The sequence below is a fragment of the Lycorma delicatula genome, chromosome 4 (assembly GCF_047948215.1).
Source record: "Lycorma delicatula isolate Av1 chromosome 4, ASM4794821v1, whole genome shotgun sequence".
NCBI classification, from domain to species: Eukaryota; Metazoa; Arthropoda; class Insecta; order Hemiptera; family Fulgoridae; genus Lycorma; species Lycorma delicatula.
The window spans coordinates 40,480,028-40,499,425 of record NC_134458.1 but is presented as its reverse complement, the minus strand read 5'-3'; positions in this window follow the sequence as shown (position 1 = coordinate 40,499,425).

Sequence of the window (19,398 nt, the reverse complement as noted above, 5' to 3'; positions counted from 1 at the left end):
TAAATGTTCTACAGCTCTAGTCTCGCTCAGTCAGTCAATATTATTAGGAACTACTTGAGTAGTATTTTTTTTTTCTTATATATTGTCTACGATCTTGTGTTTTCCTTATATTTTATTATTGTTGAAGTTGTAAGTCACCACATCAGCTGTGTGATGATGTGTTCTGTTATACAGCTTACACAGTATATTCCAGGACAACACAAAATGACTGACTATGCATAAAATAATCTCTCCTAGTAATAGCAAGTTTTCTTTTTAAAACCTACATCTAGTTATATTTTATTTTCACTATTATTAATGAAATGGATTTCAGTAGAAATGTAATTAACTGTTGGACATTTTTAAATACTTTACAGTTCCTTTTTATTATTGAGGAATTCAGTTTAAAACTGAATACAGTTAAATCTTGTAATAATTATTTTTATGTGAAAAAATATTGTCATAAACTGACTGAGAAGTGTCCAAAAACTTGAAAATTAACACATTTTGTTTGCATGAACCCTCATCAGTTTATGTATAACTGTATTATGTTATATACATATCTTTTCGTAGCTTGAATTAATTCACCGCAGAAGCTTTCAAGCTTGTGTGGGAATATGGAATCAGAATTTTGTAGCGTATGAAAAATGCCTTGCCTAACCAGTGACCCCTAAACCCTCATGCTTAATAAACCCGGTACCTCCAGATGAAAAGCCAATACTTATTTATTAGATAATCGACATGATTCAATTACGACCTGTTTAAGTAATTTTCTAACTTTTTTTTGTTTTTACGACCTCATAGAATATCTGTAGTTCAATTTCTGGGCCAGTCCATTTTGTAATCGGTTCTTCTTATTTCCAAATCGTGTAAGTTGTTTTATTCTTGCTTCTTTTCTTTTTGCCTACATCTTTTTGAGGCGTTCTGATCTTTGGCGCCTGTCCTCGTCTGAATACACCCTGTTGGATTTCTTTTTGATTTTAGGTTCAAATGTTATTATATTAGTTTTAATTAGTTTGTCTATTTTTTAGATATTGTGATTAGATCTTTGGAGATTCTCAACTCTTCCATATTTTTTTGGACTTCCTTTATCCATTTCGGTTTTGTTGTTCTTTCCCAGTATAAGTTAATTATTTGGTTTGCAAATCTGGTGTTTTCTGCTCTTAAGTAGGTGCCCCAAGAATGAAATTCTTTTTCGCCTGAAGTAATTTGTTAGAGGGATTATTATTTTATATACTTCTTCATTTGGAATTATCCTCCACTGTCCTTCTACTATGATTTCCTTGTTTATGCATTTTCTTACTATCTTCCTTTCTATCTTTTCGAGCCTTTCTACTTCTTCAATTTTGTATGGTCCGAAGAGAGTCTTGCTGGCGTATTTTATTTCTAGAAGAATTACTGTTTAGTAATGTCTGATTTTAGTTTTTGTCGATAAGCATTTTTTATTGTATATGTTTTAGGTAGTTATTAATGATTTTTTTAAGTTTCTCAGTTCTTTCTTGCCAGTTTATTTTCTCATTGATGTTATGTGTTTGGTATCTCCTAGGTATTTAAATCTTTCCACTAGTTAGTTCCACTTTGCTTCCGTTTACATTTACATGAATAGTGTAAGTGGATCCCTAACCATATTTTAGTTTTTTCGTATGATATTATTAAACCTATTTTTTCAGCAAGTTGTTCTAGTGTATCTATTTGGGTACTAGTTTCTTTTATGTTTGAGAGGAGGGCTAGATCATCTGCGAAACCCATGCAGTTTACTCTAATTTTTGTTCCAATTTTTATTCTTTCTGGATTTAATTTTCTCCATTCTCTAATTATATATTCTAGTGCACAGTTAAATAATAATGGGGATAATCCATCTACCTGTCTCAATCCTGTTTTTAATTCAAATACATCTGATATATCTCCTCTGAATTTAACCTTTGACATTGTATTTTTTAAAGGTAGGCTGATCATTTTGATTAGTTTTGGATGCAGAACAAAGTTCCTTAGTATTATTAATAGGGATTCCCTATGTATGCAGTCATATGCGTTTTTAAAATCTATAAAGGATATTACCAGTTGTTTATCTCTCGATTTGTAATAATCGATTATGAGTTTTAGGTTTAGTATCTGTTCCAGGCAGCTTCTTCCGGGTCTAAACCCGCCTTTGTATTCCTCTTAATTAATTTTCTAGTTGGTCTTTTATTATGTTTTAGATTATTCTAGATATTACTTTATATGTGCAGTCTAATAAGGATATCCCTCTATAATTATCTGGGTTTGTTTTTTCTCCTTTGTTGTGGATTGGGCATATTATTGCCATTGTCCATTTTTCTGGGATTTCTTCATTTTCCCATATTTTTTGGATTGCTCCTTGTAGACTTATTATCGCATTTTCTACCGCATTTTTCCATAATTCTGCAGTTAGTTTGTTTTCACCGCTTGCTTTATTGTTTTTTGGTTGTTTAATTGCACTTTTTTTTAATTCTTCTTTTGTTGGTGTTTGTATATTTTCTGTTGGGGTTTTTATTACTGTGTTTGTATAGATATCAAGTAGGGTGGTCGGGTTTTCGCAATTCAGCAGCTTTTTGAAACTTTCGGCCATTATGTCTGCGTTTTCTTTATCGTTATGTGCTATTGCTCTGTCTGTTTTTTAAGATGTTGGTGGTGTATAAGTTTTGATCTCGTTTTTAAATGTTTTGTAATATTGTCTGGAGTTATTTTTTGCGAAATCATCTTCTATTTGATTTAATTGTTCGTTGGGAAATTTTCTTTTAGCTGCTCTTAATGCTTTTTGTGTGGTTTTCTTCTGTTTTATTATTTTTAAACTTTATCAACGCTGTATGTCTAGCCTCCACTGCTAAGTCGCAGCAGTTGTTCCACCACTAGTGCTTCTTACTTTTATTAGGTTGAGCTAGTTCTGCCTCTATATTTTTTAGTTTTTCTGTTAGTTCTTCTGTTTTAGTATTTATTTCCTTTGTTTCTGTATGTATTGTGCATTGTTTTGGATTTTTTCTTGATTATATGTTGTTTTGGGTTTGTCGTTTTTTTTGTTGTTAGTTTGATATTTATCTTGGATAAATAATGGTCGGAACCTAGGTCTAATCCTCATTACTTTTATGTTATAGATTTCTCTGTGTTGGTTCTTATCCATGCATACGTGATCTAGTTGATATTGTCAATTCTCCAGTCTGTGTGTTTTCCATGTTCTCTTTTGAAACTTGTTGATTTAATTGAGAGTTTGTGGTTTCTATTAATCTTTTGCCCTTTGTACTGCCCAATCTCCCACTATATCCTTGTACTTTTTTCTTTCCCTACTTGGGCATTAAAGTCTCCTTATAAGATTTTAATATGTTTAGGTGGTATGTTTGTAAGGATTTGATCTAATAACTCCCAAAATTTTTCTATTTCTTTGCGAGCTGTGCTGTTTTTGTCATTTATGGGTGCATGCACATTAACTAGTGTATACATTTTATTTGCAGATTTGATTGTTAGGGTGGCTATTCTATCTGTACAAGTTTTAAATCCTTTAATTGATTCCGTTATCAAATTTTTCACTATGAACCCTGTTCCAAATTGTGGTACATTTTCATTATCCTTTTTCCTGGGATACCTTTGTATATTCTGTACCCTAGCAATTCATATGGGTCTTGTGTTGTGTTCCTCATTTCTTGTATTGCTGGTATTGTTATTTTCTGTTCTGTAAGATCTAGTAAATTTTTTAGTTTACCTGTTTTTGCTAGCAAGTTTATGTTTATTGTTGCTAAGTTTATGAAATTATGAGGTTTTAGAATCTGTTTGGGTGTATTCCAACGCTCCAACTCGTCTGTTGATTCTCTTAGTTGGATGCCCCCCCCCAATCTGATGGCAACCTTTTCCGTTTTATGTTAACAGAAGGGGGTCACTAAAAGAACTTTCCATATTTGAACTTTCTAGGATGTATCTTTCCTATGTGGGGATAGGTACCTGAGATTACAACTACAAATGTAATTTGCAGAGGATATTAGTTCCTAGTTCTAGAGGATGTATTAATTCACTAACTAGGATTAATCTAAATAACAGATGATCTATTTTAGGAGGAGTATTTTTCCAAATAATGTAAGAATTTAGAATGGGTAGTTAATTAATCTTTTAAAAATTTTACATTCCATTGGTCTCCCTTTTCTGTTCCACTGGAAAAATTTGCAGCATCATCTCATCTCTCAAATCCACACCATCCATATTTTTATTGTAGTCAACAGCAACAACAAGTTTTGTGACTATTTTATTAGTTTTAGTTCTACAATCAATCATTTCAGTACCATGATATGTTGAAATAAGAGATACTATTCATTTGTCATACATCTTTTTTTTTGCAATTGTACCAGGTGGAGACTGGACCCGCTTTTTAAGTTTAACGCAGTCCCCACCCTGCAAGAGGTCACTACCTCTGCAACAAACAGCCACCCCAAATAATTTTCAGCCACACAATGGCAAATAGCTGTTCAGTACAATTTTCATATACTGAACGATGTTATATTCCACTTTTTTCCCCCTTTTCATGGAATAATGAAGAATGAGAAGCAGAAAATGTTAAATCAAATGACAACACGTTTAAGTCGATTCCATCAGTTTATATAGAGGACCACTAAGGTCCACAAGCAAACATGCAGGGGGACGATCAGGGATCAAACAACCTCTACTCACCCTTGTCCGCCTCCTTACCGTGAACAATGGCCTCCACCATGGCAGCCATGACTTTCCATGCAGCCTCCGACTTGAGCATCATGGTGATCACGCTTTCAACCACCAACTCCCTGAACTCCTCGATTACTGGGTGCCGTTCATTATACCAGCATCCACACCAGAACACCATATGCTCCAGGCAGTCAACGACTGCACAATACCTACACAGAGGGGAAGCTTTTTTCCCAATTAGATGGTATTATCATACCATCTAAATAATGAGAGTTCATCTGAATGTGGTTGCTACCAAGTCCCCCCCCCCCTTTTATATATATATAATGATACACCTTTTTTTGAGAGATGTAAGGTACCAAATACCCTAATCTTGGGCACTAATAATCTCCCTGCTAGTGGTGTATAAACTATTTTTTTTTCTTTTTTACAAAAGAAATAGTATCTACATAAATGAAATAAAAAATTAACTTAAACTGTTTAAATAAATCATGAAGAAATTTACACAGTACCATACTTATATCTTTGTTATTTCAGTCGGCTATACTTAGATCTATAACAGAAATAAATTACACACAACACTTATTAAAGTTAACGGAGAACACTTTTTAAAACTATTGCCTATGTATAACTAAAAACAACAACAATACATGACAGATGCGATGGGAAAATTGATCGGTAGCAATGGCTGAAATCAAACATCAACTGTTGCATTGAAAGCACGTGTATTTTAAAAATAAATATACAAAAATATTCAACAATTCATTGTCTACAGCACTGTTAATAGCCCATGTAAGAAATGTTTATATTAAAGATGCAAGAGAACAGCAAAAAACAGGCTACAGTTTGCATGTTGAGTACAGCATTGATCCATTTAGCGGTAATCAGTCGTGTCCGTTCTAGGTACAGCTTGCTCCACTGAGAGAGGTTAAGAAAGGAACAGTTTCTCAGTACTTGCTGTACAGATTTGTTTAAAATTTTTACTGAAGGTTCTTTTTTGACTTTACGAACTGAGTTAATATGGTTGAAAAAAAAGTACTGTGTAAACTGGAAAAAAAATTAGGATCTTTAAATTTTTTATATTTTGCATTAAACATTTTTTTTATGAATTCAAAAATGCAGTTTTTAACTTTAAAAAACTCTGCTTAATTCACTGAAACAGCTGAATTGCCTGTAAAAATTTCATATATATTGAAGCACTGGTTGCAGAAAAAATATATTGTAAACCACAAAAATTTTAATTTACATAAAACTGCAAAACCTCTATAACTACAAATTTTAATACATCCCAACTACATATGCAGGTGTCATCAAATTCCTCATCAAGTTTTCATTTCAGCAGCCTTTTTATTGCCTTCTAGCTTCTCTTTCACACATAAATTGTGCAATCGGCCCGTCTCATATGCTTGTAGTCTAAATTTTTTGTTGTGTTTACAGTCTTATTTCCTGGATCGATTCTGTACTGTTTCAAAATATCACACTTTGTAATATTTTCTCTGTTAAATATAGTCACTGCATCCAGTACTCCGAGCTTTAATGTATTTAATGCAACAAAAGTATTTTGGGGTACATGGGTCAGTAGGTGTGATACTCTTACGTGTGGACAAATCAGTAATGTTTTTTAGGAAAAGTAAACATTTTTTATTATTAATAAAATATTATATTTGGTTATTTAAAAAAGAATATGTTGTCACATGTTTGTGGCTTGATCAGCATATTGAGAGATTAACAGTTAAAAATGTTTATATAATTACAATTTATTTATTTAAGAACATAAATAAAATAAGACAAATCAATGATAATAAAAATGACAATAGTTATAATAATAAATAACAATAGCCATAATAATAATAATAATAATAATAGTAATAACAATGACAAAAGTAATACTATTGACAGTGAGTGTATAATAATCACAATAATAATAAATTGCCTACAAAATAGAATTTAAAGTTCAAGATTTATTTACAGGTAATTAAATATTAAAAACCGATTCAGTCCAATTGACAGAAGACACTATAATGACAACTAATATTTACATCTTTTTAACAACTGGTATTGTATTAATACGAAGATAAGATTAATCTAAAATCTTTTCACTGTAAATACGTTTCGTTTTTACAAATGAAACTACCCTAGCATTTTATGAATGAGTTTAATATTTCTTTCACTAATTGTCTATAGTAATTTACCAAACAACCTCCTGCATTCTCCCACTGTCCACACTGGAATGCTTGTGCTTGTGACGTCACGTCGAATGCTCCCCTGCATCCTGCAGTTCTACACATTGACAATGCCGTCTTACAATAGTGCCGGACACAACCAACAATATGCCTATACTTGCTTCTTCAAAACTGATCATAACTTGTCTTTCCTGGAGTATTTATACTCCTATTCTCTTGATCTGCAGAAACAGACCAAAGTTGAAGCGTGAGAATGATCATCAGAGTCCTTACATTTTCACATGACTTTCTACTCTGGTCCAGTAATTGTTCTCATGGAACATCTGTTGTAGGTATGTCAGTGGACAGTATTACAAAAAACTATTGTTAAATGGACATGTTAGCCTTAGAAAAACGATTCCTTTTAGTCCCCTATTGAATTCCTTCCATTATTATTTTATACAACTTTCTTCTTAAATGGCAGGAATCTGTTACTCATGTCCATTATACTGGTCATGTTCTAATATATGACAACTCAAAAAGTAAAGTGAAATTCAAAAAATGAATATATTTATTTTTATTTACATAAATGATACATGCATTATTTTTCAACATAATCCCCTGCTATCTTTTAACAAGCTTTTTAATTCCTTCTGGAAAGAAAGTTTTCGGTCTGATGTGTAGAAAATGTTTCACTGCTTCTATGGCCTCTTCAACAAATCGATATGATTCCATTGCAGCTCTAACAGGCCAAAAAGATGAAAATCGCTTGGAGCCAAGTCCGGCAGCTCAAAACCTAGATCTTAAAGGCAAAGGACTGTTTTTTTGATCGTATGAGTTCGAGTATTATCCTGAAGCAAAATCACACCTTAGAAAATTTATCACATCTTTTGGATTTGATGCTTGCTTCAATAAACGCAGTAACTCACAGTAGTTGTCACTGTTTACCAATTGACGTGTGAAGCAAACCAAAAGTAAACCTTCCATATTCCAGAATATCATCATCATCACCTTTCCTGCAGACATGTAAGTTTTGAACTTTTTTACTATGGGTGATGAAGGTTGTTTACAGACCAAATTTTTTCACTTACTCTCGGGTTCAAAGTATAGATCCATGTCTCATCAACAGGTATTATTCGCTTAAGAAATGAGTCTCATTCATTACATTTCAAAAGCTTCTGAGAAATTTTCAAACGATTCTCTTTATTGATACTGGTCAATTGTCGTGGAAACCAGTGGTCACAGACTTTTCGTTTAAAGTTTAAAGAATCATGGATGATTGAAAATGCTGAGCCATGATATATTCAATTCACTTGCATTGTCATCAACTGTAGTTTGTTGATTACCAAGAATCATTTCTTTAACCACTTCAATATTGTTGTTAGTCTTTGAAGTGGAAGGCCTACCTTACTGCTATTCACGACAGAGAGAAATCCTACCATTTTAAAGCGATAAATCCATTCGTAGATCTTGGTTCCACTCAAACTACTTTCTCCATATTGCTGCTGTGTTTGACGAATAATCTCTGCTGGTTTCACCCACTTCTAAACTGGGGAAAGGTATCGCTGCTCGTATTTCTTCCTTGGTGCAAACAGACAAAGGGCACTCAATTTAAACAGACTTTTAAACACAATCACAAGTAGCTAACAATGAAACAATTCTTTCAATGAACAGCTGATAGAGGTTATGCGTTACAGCAGAACAATCATTGCTGCCATACATGTGATTGGGAAGGAAATCAAAATTTCCCTTTACTTTTTCAGCTACCCTTGTATATCTGTACCTCAGAGGCACATGACACTATGTTACAATAATGAAATTATTCTGGAAAGCCGATCATAGTTATTTTATTTTATTGCTTATCCAATTCCTTTAAGTATTGATGGATATAATGAATTGAAAATTTTTATAGTAACTACTTTTAGACTTAAATTTATGGTTTTCATCAGAAGCACATTTGTTTTATATTTGTATATCCTTAGTTTGGAAAAAATGTGGACATAGTGTTGTATGCTTTTCTTTGTCTTCAGTCATTTGACTGGTTTGATGCAGCTCTCCAAGAATCCCTATTTAGTGCTAGTCATTTCATTTCAGTATATCCCCTACATCTTACATCCCTAACAATTTGTTTTACATATTCCAAACATTGCCTGCCTGCACAATTTTTTCCTTCTACCTGTCCCTCCAATACTAAAGCAACTATTCCAGGATGCCTTAATATGTAGCCTAGAAGTCTGTCTCTTCTTTTAACTATATTTTTTCAAACACTTCTTTCTTTATTAATTTGCTGCACTCTTCATTTATCACTTTATCCACCCATCTGATTTTTAACATTTCTCTGTAGCACCACATTTCAAAAGCTTCTAATCTTTTCTTCTCAGCTACTCCAATCGTCCAAGTTTCACTTCTATATAAAGCTATGCTCCAAACACATACTTTCAAAAATGTTTTCCTGACGTTTAAATTAATCTTTGATGTAAACAAATTATATTTCTGACTGAAGGCTCATTTCGCCTGTGCTATCCGACATTTTATATCGCTTCTGCTTCATCCATCTTTAGTAATTCTACTTTCCAAATAACAAAATTCTTCTACCTCCATGATCTTTTCCCTTCCTATTTTTACATTCAGTGGTCAATCTTCTTTATTTCTACTACATTTCATTACGTTTGTTTTGTTTTTATTTATTTTCATGTGGTGTAGGACTTCATCCATGTCGTTCATTGTTTCTTCTAAATCTTTTTTACTCTCAGCTAGAATTACGATATCATCAGCAAATTGTAGCATCTTTATCTTTTCCTTGTACTGTTATTCCAGATCTAAATTGTTCTTTAACATCTCATAGCACTCAACCTGTTAACTGCTAGCTCTATACTTTGCCTTCATATTATAAATTGGTGTACCATCTTTGTTTAACACATTAGATTATAGTTTATATACAGGAAATTTTTGTTAACTTTCCTGTATGCTCCATCTATTTTACCAATTTTCATTTTTCTTTGCACTTCTCAACACTTTTCTTTAATCCACTCTTCTTTTGCTAGTTTGCACTTCCTGATTATAGTATTTCTTAATTGTCAATAGTTCCTTTTACTTTCTTCATTACTAGCATTTTTATATTTTCTATGTTCATCCATCAGCTGCAATATATCGTCTGAAATCCAAGGTTTTCTACCAGTTCTCTTTGTTTCACCTAAGTTCACTTCTGCTGATTTAAGAATTTCCTTTTTAACATTCTCCTATTCTTCTTCTAGATTTTCTAACTTATCTTTTTTACTCAGATCTCTTGCGATGTCCTCCTCAAAAATCTTCTTTACCTCCTCTTCCTCAAGCTTCTCTAAATTCCAATTCATCTGACACCTTTTCTTAAGGATCTTAAAACCCAGTCTACATTTCATTATCACTAAATTATGGTCGCTATAAGTGTCTGCTCCAGGGTAAGCTTTGCAGTCAACGAGTTGCTTTCTAAATCTTTGCTTAACTATGATATAATCTATATGATTCCTTACAGTATCACCTGGCTGTTTCCATGTGTATATTCTTCTTTTATGACTTTTAAACTGGGTATTTGCAATTATTAAATTATACTTCATACAAAACTGTATAAGTTGGTCCCCTCTTTGATTCCTTTTGCCCAGCCTGTATTCATCCACAATCTTTCCTTCCGTGCCTTTTCAATCTACAATTATTATTAAATTTTCATCCTTTTTTACGTGTTTAATTGCTTCATCAATTTCTACATATATACACTCTACCTCATCATCATCATCATGGGCACTTGTAGGCATATAGCCGTTAACAATCGTTGTCGGTTTAGGTTTTGATTTTATCCTTATTACAAAGATTCTATCGTTATGCATTTTGAAATACTCTACTCTCTTCCCTATCTTTTTGTTTATTATGAACTGCCTGTCCTATCCATTTCCTGCCTGTCCATTATTTGAAGCTGAGTTAATTATTCTAAAATCAACTGAACAAAAGTTGTTTTCCTCTTCCCACCGAACCTCGCTAATTCCTACTACATCTAAATTTATCCTCTCCATTTCCCGCTTCAAATTTTCTAACCTACCAACCTTTTTTAGACTTCTAATATTCCACGCTCTGACTCGTAGAATGTTATTTTTTAATTTTCTGGTGACCCCTTTCTAGTCCCCACCCGGAGATCTGAACAGGGGACTAGTTTACCTCCAGAATATTTTACCAAGGAAGGCGCCTCCATCTTTGTTATATGAAAATGCAGAGAGCTACATTTTCTTGGAAAAAAAGCAGCTGTAATTTTCCATTGCTTTCAGCTGCACAGTATTCAGAAGATTGAGTGAAGTTGATATGGCCGTTTAAGTCATCCTGACCTATGCCCTTAACAACTACTGAAAGAGCTGCTGCCCTCTTTCAGGAATCATTCCTTAGTCTGGCTCTCAACAAATACCTCTCCGATATGGTTGTACCTTCGGTCTAGCTATTCTGTATCACTGAGCACTCAAGCTCCCTCACCATTAGCAAGGTCTCTCATGATTCATAGAGGGAGAGTATGCCTTCAGAAAATTTATCAATTTTAATGGATACGTGATTTACGGTAGCTTGTTTAACACGTTGGATGCCATATGGTATGTTGGTATGCATTACTCAGGAGCCAAATGAGATAAACATAAAATATTGTTTAAAACACTCTGTATGTTATGTATATATATATATATATATATATATATATATATATATATATATATATATATATATATAAATTAAATTTGAAACTTAAGCCCAATAGTTAAAAAATGGTGAAATTGCCAGTGATCCTCACAGTACATCCAGAACTTATTATTCACTTATATGTCATGAGGATCTCTGGCGATCTCATATTATGTTTTTTTTTTTTTTTAAACATTGAGCTTTAGTATCCAATTTCATTCATATATCAGATGTCCTAAAATTCACGCAAGAGGTAATTTTGATAGAAAACAGGTTTTTAATTAAAAATTGTAAATTTTTTATTGTTCATAAAGTATACAGTATAGGATTGTGTATGGAACAGCATATGGGGTAAATGGCCTCCACAGCTTTGTTGGTGCATATACGCAGTCTTTTTTTTTAAATTTTCCATGACCGTTTTGCATAAATGTGGCTGAATTTCGTTGATACAGCTCTCAATTTCCTCCTTCAAGCTAGGGTGGTTGTGGGCTTGTTGGCATAAACCTTAAGACTTCAAAAAAAGTCCAAAGGCGTTAAATCACATGATCTGGGCGGCCAATTCTGATCACCAAGATGGGGAATTACACGACCAGGAAATAACTCGTGCAGTAATTGAATTGTTTCTCGGGTTGTATGGTATGTCACACCGTCTTGTTGAAACCACATGCCGTCCACATCCATATCTTGCAATTTAGGCATAAAAAACTGATTATCATGTCACGATAACGAGCACCATTAACTTTTATAACCTGACCAGCCAGAGATTTGAAAAAGAATGCTCTGATGATACCTCTACCCTAAAATCCTCAACAAACAATGACATGTTGTAGATGCATTTGTTTCTCAACTATCACTTATGGATTTTCTGAACCCCAAATGCGACAATTTTGTCGATTAATGAAGCCATCAAGATGAAAATGAGCCTCATCGCTGAAGATGGTTTTGTTCGAAAAATTAACATATACTTGGTCTATAATTCATTCAACGAACTCACTTTGCTGTATGTGGTCCGTAGGTTTTAGTTCTTGAGTCAATTGAACTTTGTAAGCATAAAGATGCAAATCTTTCGTTAGAATACGCTGTAGAGAGTTTCTCAAAATTCCCAATTCTTGACCATGGAGCCGAATTGATGTTCCTGGACCCTCAGCAACACTCTCACGAATTGCTTCGATGTTTTGTGATTACAATTTGTTGAAGGTTGGCCAGAGTGTATAAGATCACTAATTGGATCCAGTCTCCTTGAATTTCTTAATTAATCTCTTCACAGTTGATGAAGTTAAATCACTTCCGACCATATTTTTTACGAAAATTTGAAACTAAAAGAATGAAACATTTGCGGCAATCTACCAGTATTACTTTTCAAGTTCGGGTTTACAATCGGTTCTTATCAGAAAAGAAGATTGGAAATGGATACCACAAGGCTTTCCGTTGAACGGTACCTTGTATACGATCGCCATCAAAAACTGATACTAGCCATTCCAGCAGAAATCAGTGAAATTGTTTACGTCGATGATCTGGTAATTGTATATGCCAGCAACGTTAAAGTTATGGTGAAGTATAAATTGAAACGATCGATAAACGCCCTTAACGAAGTTTCAAGGAATAATGGTTTCACACTTTCACCATTTTTCTGTGTTCACTTCTGTAGGAAGAGAATTCCTCAACATAGTCCTGTTTTGAGCATCGATGATCACTCAGTACAATACAAGGCAGTGTACGATTTTTAGGACTACTAATGGATAAATCCCTTACATGGGGACTACAAATACAGGATTTAAGAAGGATGCAAGAAAACCCTAAACATTATTAAATGCTTATCAAACATTAATTTGGGCTCAGATAAGAAAATATTACTGCGACTGTGTAAAGTATTGGTTAAATCGAAGCTGGATTATTGTATATATGTCCGCTATAAATTCGCAACTACGAAAGTTAGACGTAACACGTAACAGCGGAATAAGATAATGCCACAAGCTCGGTGACTAGTTTAATCTCAGAAGCCGGGATAATGCCACAACATTATAGAAGAGAGATCCTGTTGTTAAGATATGCGGCAAATATATGGGCCTTTCCTACCCATATAAATAATAAAACATTTAAAGATCATCCTTTGGCTGCATTATATGAACGTCGTACTATCTATTCCGGACTAGCCGGAGTACGGTATCATGAACTGAAAAGAAAGTATGGAATTGCTTTACCAAACACTTAGCAATTTCTATAAGAGAAATGCCGCCATGGCTTTTACCAACGGTAAACACAAGATTAAATCTCTCTTATGGAAAAATAAAAGAGAAACCAGCATAATCATCCAACAGGAATTTTCGTCAACCATCAATAGTTAAGAATTTATACTGGTGGTTCTAAAACGGAGCACGGTGTTGGATGCTCAATATATGTAAATGGAGAAGCCCATTCATGGAAACTGTCAGATATGGCAAGTGTTTATACATCAAGCTCTTCGCCACTCATAACATTCTGTGAAGGGAGAGTGCTCTATGTCCGACTCGTTAAGTGTACTAACTCCTATTCGGAACAAGAACATCCTTATTACAATCATCCTGTCCATTTTATACGTTTTAAATCGAGGAGGACAGCAATATGATTTGTGTGAACTCCAGGGCATGCTGGTATCGCAGGAAAAGAAAGCGCAGACGAAGCTGCCAGAATGGCAACAGCGTGTGATAGTGTGGATATAAATCCAGTTCTAGTAGCAGATGTTAAAAATTATATAACCAGCAGCACTATAAGAAATACATGGAGTAATGAATGGAGAAGGTTAAATAAGAAATTAAATGCGATTAAAACTTCTTCATATAAATGGAGGAGCGATGTGAAACTGACTCGCCAAGAACAAGTGGCGGTGACCAGACTCAGAATCGGTCACACACAAACAACAAATTCATATTTGTTAATGGATGAAGAAAGTCCAATGAGAGGTGTAATAAACAGATTACAGTCAAGCATCTACTGGAAGAGTGTACTACGAGGGTTATTTTTTTTCAAGGTCCGATCGATCGCGAACTAAAAACCCGCGCAAAAATCGGTTGAACCTTTGCGCATATGTGTTGCGTAGCGTCTCTAGTATGTCCTTCAATCACGCCGCGTCACTTCGTTTAGTTCTGAACACGCAGCTAGTACGTAAATAAGTCTACAACAATAGCATCTTCCGCCAAGTGTGAAGTGCGTGCGGTAATTCGATTTCTTCAGGCTGAGGGGTGTAATGCAGCTGAAATTCATCGATGAATAAGTAATGTGTACGGTGAAACTTCATTGAGTGACAGCAAAGTGCGACAATGGTGCAGGAACTTTAAAGCAGGACGTACAGATGTTAATGATGCAGGCGGTCAGGGAAGGAAGCGAGTGCTGCAACAAAGTAGCTCCTGCAGCGTCTTCGTTGGGAAATGTTTGATCACCCACCATACAGCCCGGACTTGGCTCCATCCGATTTTCACCTCTTTGCTCACATGAAACGCTGGCTAGGAGGACAACATTTTGGCACAGACATCGAGCTGCAGACCAGCGTAGAAACGTGGCTGAAAACAAAGGCGGCTCCGTTCTATTACGAGGGTATTGGAAAGTTGGTACCACGCTACGACAAATATCTAAATCGGAGTGGCGACTATGTAGAGAAATAGCACAACTATGTAAGTACTTGTTACAAATAAAAATTTTTTTATTTTCACTGTGGTTTTAATTTCGTGACCGATCGGACCTTGAAAAAAAATAACCCTCGTATATATGAGGACCTCAGAAACAGGTACGATTTAATAAATAATATTGTGCTGATGTGGAAAACGATGAAGAAGATAGCTGCTTATTTACACATCAGTGGACTGTTAACAAGTCTGCAAGTCAGTACAACGTTTTAAGAATTCTCTATATGAAGTAGTTTTTTTTTTACAAAATGGGTTTTGTTTAATCACCTGGTATTGTCAAGATTTTCATTTTTTTTATTTATTTACTTAATTTTAAGTGTTTATTTTGTGTTTTATTTTAGTGTCAGGCCCCTTTACATCCTGAAAGTGTTATTAGTGTTTTGTAATAAGTGTGTTTAATGTTTTGTTATTTTTGTACTTTTAAATAAAATGTAAGGGCCCTTTACACTCTTACAGCTGACAAACCTGGTGGTTACTAAATGCTTTTTCTTTAATCAATGTGACGAGGGCTAATGATCATAAAAGTCGATGCCCACATAAACCCAAACAAAAAAAAAAAAATAATTTTAATTGTCAATAATAGGAGTCCACTGTATTCGTAATTAGTCCGGGGTTTGATCTAAAGTTGAGTTCAGTAAGAGAAACTAGGATTAAATTTCGTTGTTGTGATCAACATCTTTGGTGCTATGTTGTGTTTTATTTTGCCTCAAATTACGAGACGTTCATGAATTTGGCTCATAATAAGTAGAACCAGGTGCGGGGTTCGTGTTTCCATGAGCTCGGTTAGCAAGTTCAGAGAGATATGATGTAAGGACATTCAAGAAGTCCGGACGAGGCCTACAGTGAAGGCAAAAGCTGAGTCAATAAATCACTGATGCAAATGTCTACCGAGGCATTTACATCTGTGGCATCCCAACAAGGCCAGGCTTATTACTATGAGATGTAAAACATCAAGAGGGCGATAGACGACTCCCGTTAAAGCCCAACAAGGCTAGGAACGGAGGGGGTGGTGTGGCGACCGGAACGCCACTAGGTGGGTGTCTTCCCCTACAGGGCTGGGATATATTCGTAATTGGCCGTGGCACGTCTATCTGAGAACTACACTGCAACATTTGGTTGATATTTTAAGTTAAATATTTACAGTGTTCTAATTCCACATGGAAGGACGTTAAACAGTGCCAACAATCCTTCACTTACAATAAACGGCAGCGAGGTACATGAAAACCACTTTGTCCTATAGGGTCGTCAATTTGAAATTGTCCTTCGGTTTTTAAATCTGAACTAGCCTGCACACACAGAAGATGGATGATAACATGTAAAATCACAACATGCAGTCCACGATGTCAACATGGAGATTGGCACTCACTGAAAGTAACTTAGAGTTGTCTGCTGTAAAAGGATTTTCTGACTGTGCTGAAAATGCCCCTTAAGCAAAACATCATATAATATGTGACTTTTGTTATGAGCTAGTTACTTCAAAACCAAAAACTTCTGATTGAGTAGACTTCTTAGTTTCTTCAGCAAGAAAACGGCTATGGAAAGCCATTTTTGCACACTTATAGATATAGATAATTAACAGTATGGGTGTAAAAAATCTTTTGAAATCCAAATTAACCTACAATTAAACTCGTGCAATGTATGATAATAATTTGATTAAAGTATGACTAAAAATTATAAAGCAAGTTTTTAAAAATTTTTGTAATATTATTTTAATATTCAAACTCTTTCATATAGTTAATAGTTCATGTAATTAATCACATAATATTCTAAGCCTTTTTCTAAGATTTTTCTATAGTGTTTTTATACATATATATATATATATATGTGTGTATATATATATTTCAAAATACACCTTAAACTCGCAATATATAATATCATATCACTGATTCATTTATATTTTATGTTAAAATTTTTTTAAACTGATTAAATTTCATTAAACTCTTTTAAATTACATTTACTTTATCATACTTTAAAAACTTTTATTTAACTTATAAATCAAAACAAGATGTAAAATATTTAAAAAAATTGTTTAAAAATTATAAAGTTTAATTAATTAAAATTGATATTAAAATTAAGTTAAAAAATTAAAATGTAACAATTTTTTTACACATGAATGTGTAAAAATGAATGTGTAATTTTTTACACATGCATGTTTGGTGTCAATATAAACAAATAAATTTAAATTAAAACTTTCAAAGTAAAATCAAAAATTTAAGTAAAGTAAAATTATATACTAGTATATATGAATGCTGCTGTATATAAATATGCATCAGGTAAATGTTAGATATTAGTAGTGCCATCATACTTAAAAGGAATACTAAAAAGAATAATCACTTATCTAAAAAAAAAAATATTTATTTATTTATCTATTTATAAAATGGGAATTACAAAACATTCAAAAACACAATAATCCATATTAATTATTATAAAACTTTATGCACCATAAGACATAAAATTTACATTTTCCTCTTCTTGTTCACAATTTTTATTTTATAATTAAAAAAAAAAAAAATTATTAAGTTGTTCTATCCACACAGCTTCAATGTAGATAGATCAACTCAATAACTTTAATAATAATTTTACTTACTTCTACTTTACTTTTTAATTAATTTTACCTTTTTTTTAATTAGGTTGTTCATTAATATGAACATGGTTTCAGAAAAACCATGTTCATATTAACATAATAAAGAAGGTGCTTTCTTAGCAACTTACTTCGAGAATAATTGATTTCTCGCCAACAAAGGTGTTAAATCCTCTGAAATTTTGACCTAGGTACAGTTCGAAGATGCTACCCTGTCAAGTATTTGATTGTGCCAAAAACTTTTGAAGGGGTTGTGATGCAGTGGAGAAAAAAGTCATGAACGTCATCCGTAGACCAGCATCAACGATGACAACATTAAGGCTGTTCATGACCTTGTTAAAGGTGACCGCTGCTGAAATTGCACCAGAGATGGGCATAAGTGTCAGGAGTATGCATATAATGTTGTCAGACACTCTTAATGCAGAAAAGTGTTGGCGAGGTGGGTTCACATCTTTTCACTGAGACACAGAGAAATGTCCAGAAAGACATCTGTCAGTGGCTTCTGAATCGCTTTGAGGAAGAAGGAGAGGCATTTTTTTACTGTATTGTGACCCGTGAAAAAATGTAGATCCACCACTGCACCCTGTAAAACAAATGAACAAGTATGGGCTGGTGGAAAAGTGGGGAGGGAGGCACTGATCAAGGCCAAGAAATGCTTGTCAGCTAGAAAAGTTCTAGCAACTATGTTCTGGAACACAAAAGGTGTGCTGCATGAACAAAGGAAAGTAATTACGGCATATACCATTTGTTGGATAATGTTAGGGCTGCTTATCACAAGAAATGAAGCCAGCAACTGATCCTCAATGTCCTCTATCTCCACAGCAATGCATGGAGGAATACAGCAGCTCAGACTTGTGATAAACTCGCTAAAATTCATTGGACACCTCTTGAACACCCATTGTACAGTCCAAACTTGTCACCATGTTATTTCCACATGTTTGGTTTGCTGAAAAAAACTTTAGGAGGAGAGAGATTTGGTGATGATGCCGCAGTGGAGCATTAAGTGCACAATTTATTGTTGGGGCGACCATCTTGTATTTTTAATAAGAGGATGAGGAAGCTACCTATTCGGTGGAGAAAATGTATTTCCGTTGAAGGGAAATATGTAGAAATATACGGTAATTTTTTTGTAATTTTATCTAATATCAATAAAGTTATATAAACAAATTCCGATCTGTATTTGAATGGCCCTTGTAACTCGTTGCGCAACAGACGATGGAACCTCCTGCTCAGATGATGAACATGGGAACGCAATCTATGGGCATGGCTGGCCAGTTGTTCTCCACACATATCCAACTAACTATCCCCAGTGCCCCAATTCACTTGTCTTCCTTAGCTCATGCAGCAAAATTATGGTTTATATTGGAATGACCCTCATAGTACCTTGCAATTGAGGTTTCATGGTCATATAATAAAAAAAATCATCATTCACCAACAGATATGAAATAAATAAATAAACAGAATTGCCAATAACACAAACCATCAAAACAAAATGATTACAGTAGAAGTTACACAAAGGGAAAGCCAAGAACCAACCATATCTTTAAATAATGCAGTAAACACCTTTACACTGATTTTTTTGTCTGATTATTAGAGAATTTTCAATTAAAATCTGAAAATCGTTTTTCAAAAACACCAACTTTAATGGAAAATACTATTCTTTAATAGACAA